We start from the raw sequence: 3258 nt of genomic DNA, 5'->3' as shown, positions 1-3258 counted from the left end.
TCTCTCTCTCTCTCTCTAGTCGTAGCATGTATTAGTGTGGAGGCGACATGAATGTCATTCAGATCAAAACCGGGCCATCGTGGTGGTGTCTTTTTTAAGTTGTATATTTGTGTTGTGAATGTGCGGCATGCCCTTTGACATGGCTCAACGGAGCGGATCACAGCACATCTTTCAGAAGAGAGCAGCACTCAATGAGTCTAGCCCCCGTCCGTCCGTCCACGCACGCATGCACCATGCAAACCGCACGCATGCCCCTTATCACGTCTGGCATGGTGCATGCAGACATATTCTCTGACCACGCAAGCTGTTAGACAAGCGCCCATCAAATGCAGCCTTGAACTGCACGCATCACTCGAATGTCGATGGACAGGTGTGTAAATCACACATGCATCAGCACTTCTTGTGCCGGACTATTAAAAGTGATGAAGGCGCAAGAAACAGACCGTCAAAAGTAGCCAGCGCGCCACTTCTGGTTTTGGTGCGTGCATGATGGTCACATTCATTCATATCCTGCACCCGGCAGGGGGTCTGACGCAACCGCGTCCCGCCGGGTGAAGTTGACTTCCCCCAGGTATCTCCAACTTCCAGACATTCTCCGAAAACGACACCGTTGAAAAGGTTCCTTCAAATCATGAAGAATGCGCATCATATTTTTTTACTTAGGTCACCTGTGAGGTCACGATAGGTCACGAAATGAAAACATGGTTGTTCTGATAAATGCTGTTAAAACGTATGTTATTAAGTCGGCACGAGTATTGAAAGCACGGACATAAGTGTTTGAACTGCGAGGGGTGCATTTCGACCATTTCTGCTCTCCCACAAAAGGTCAGGTCAGGTCACCGGATCATTCAAAACTGGTCTAATAGTAGCCTACAAGAACGATAACTTTTTGTTTCTTTCACAGCGTGCTTTTGGCGAAGTGTATTTTGTTGGTGCGGCTGTGGGACAAAACTATTATATACACAAAAGCACCATTTGAGGCTGGCCCCAAGGTCATCTGATACCAACTTGGGCCAAATTTACAAACAGGTCCGATGTGCGCTTAGCGGGTCCAAATGACCAGTGCAATATTTTCCTGTGGTCAGAAATAGTGTGCTGTACATCTGCAGGAACTTAAGGTCGCATAGCTCTTGTATACATCAGACACGGTCCCTTCGGCGCTTGGCAATGCATTTGCAACAAACTGATAAGAAGCACGTTCGTATATGAAATGATCCGCCATAAGCTTTACAAACGTGATGATATAGAGGTGGTTACACGCGTCGTACTCGCCCATCTAGCCCCTCCGCTGCTGACAACAAAGGTCATTTACCTTGGATGACCTCGTACGATCTTGCATGTTCTCACGTGATCTATTGTGATCCCATTATGCATTATATTGATATCACACGTTGCAATGGAATATTCAAATTCTGCGTCCAAAATTATCTCCTCAAGCTTTTTAAAGCCAAGCACATGCTTTACGGAAGGCAGCCATAGATGTAGATCATGTAGCCAATGTGGTGTGCTTTGTGGTCATATGGTGGTTTCGCATGTGAGTTAGCATTTTTTTTTTATTGAGTGCAAGCACCAAAATTACACAAAAATGCGGACAAATTTGCGTTATTTACGAAAACTCCAAATATTGAACATAACTCAGGTCACTGACCTTGCACGTTTCAAAAGATCTGAAATATGTAAACTGTAGGTACCATCATGTTTTATGATTGTAACAACTTTGAGCAATGACAAACAACGCACAAAAAGTTAAGCATGGTCATGGTTGATTAGAAGTTCGCCTCTTCCACCTGACCTAGGTCACTGACCTTGTGAGATCAATGTTTAAAATTTGCAAAAAGGATGCCAACTTGATTGATGAACAGGCACTGCAAATTTGATGCTGCTGGAAGCGTTCGTTTTTGGAGCTGTGCTTAAAAAACCGCAGGGAGAAGTCAACCTGCCCCGTGCCGGTCGCGAAATACCCCCCTCCCCCCCCCCACACGCCCACACATTCACACACAGCCACAGTCATCGTGTTCGGGAGCGAGAGTACGGGACGACGAGAAGTGAGGGCGTCGGGCGGCCGCGGCTGGCGCGACACGACAGCGACCTGCAACCTTGGGCGTGTCTCATCTGCCGGCGCCCGCGCAGTTCGGCCGCACTGTGGCGGCCGCCAAGGCCGGCCGATCCATTTATTAGCGCGCCGGCCGTCCGCCGGGTGTAATTATCGCGCGCCGGTCAGTCTGACAGCGCGCGCGCCCTCTCCGGGCACCGAGAGAGCAGCGTCGCGCTCGGATGCGCCGCCGCCGCCGCCGCCGGCTGCGGCGCTCCTGACGCAGACGCGCGGCGCACCGCGGGCGTCGTCGCGGCAGCCGCCCGGCGTCGGCGGGGAGGCCTCGCACCGCGCGTCGGGGCCCGGCGTGGGGGCTGCGGGGGATGGGACCGCTAGCTAAACGCGGGGAGAAGTTAACCGGTTAGAAGGTCAGGCCAATCAGAGTCGTCCTTTATCGGCGGTCAGCAGGAAACAGGGCGAATCACGCTTTTGTCTGGCTTCCTCGCGCCGAGCAATAAAGAGCGACGAGATCGCAATAGTCTGTTCAAAACTTTGTATTGGGGTCCGCTCGTGAAGCGCGAACTGGGACGATAGGAGTTTTCAAGGTGTACTTCCCTATCGCCGGTAATCGGCCAATATTTTGGCTGCCTTGCAACAGTTCAACCGACAAGGAAATCCACTCTGACGACCGTGCCCTGTCGGAACAGTCTAGGCACGCGGTCGGTCCGTCATAACCGCGTCTACCACACCGCCCTGTCGTGACCACAGGTCCAGATATCTTCAAAATCGGCAGCATTGAAGAGAGATGAGCCCGTCCATAAGCCCCCGCAGGCTGCAGCTGCCGCGGTGCTCCATTTCCCAAGCCATTAGCGTGCCGGCCAGACCACTCCGGCCAGCCGACAGGTCCACGAGGGGTCCGTGAGACGCCCCGAGGCGCCACACCGGTCCCAGCCGGCCATTATGGTAATGCCATCCTTGGACGCCCCCCCCCCCCCCCCGCAGAACCCCTCCCACTTGCGACATACACGGATGCAGGCAGGCGTCAGTATATCAGCCTGGGTGGAGTTCATCTAAATATCAACGGCGATGCCACCCTTTGCAGAGCAAGCTATGTGCAGAGCAGGGCAGAGGAGTGGTCACAAGGTCTGCATGCTTGCCCCTGATGCGTCATGAGATGTCCAAGCAGAGGATGCACGGCGGCATGCGTCCTTCAGACCATCGGTGAC

Source organism: Pollicipes pollicipes, unplaced genomic scaffold, assembly GCF_011947565.3.
Source record: "Pollicipes pollicipes isolate AB1234 unplaced genomic scaffold, Ppol_2.1 Scaffold_4881;HRSCAF=5763_pilon_pilon_pilon, whole genome shotgun sequence".
Lineage (NCBI taxonomy): Eukaryota > Metazoa > Arthropoda > Thecostraca > Pollicipedomorpha > Pollicipedidae > Pollicipes > Pollicipes pollicipes.
This window is presented reverse-complemented; position numbering follows the sequence as displayed.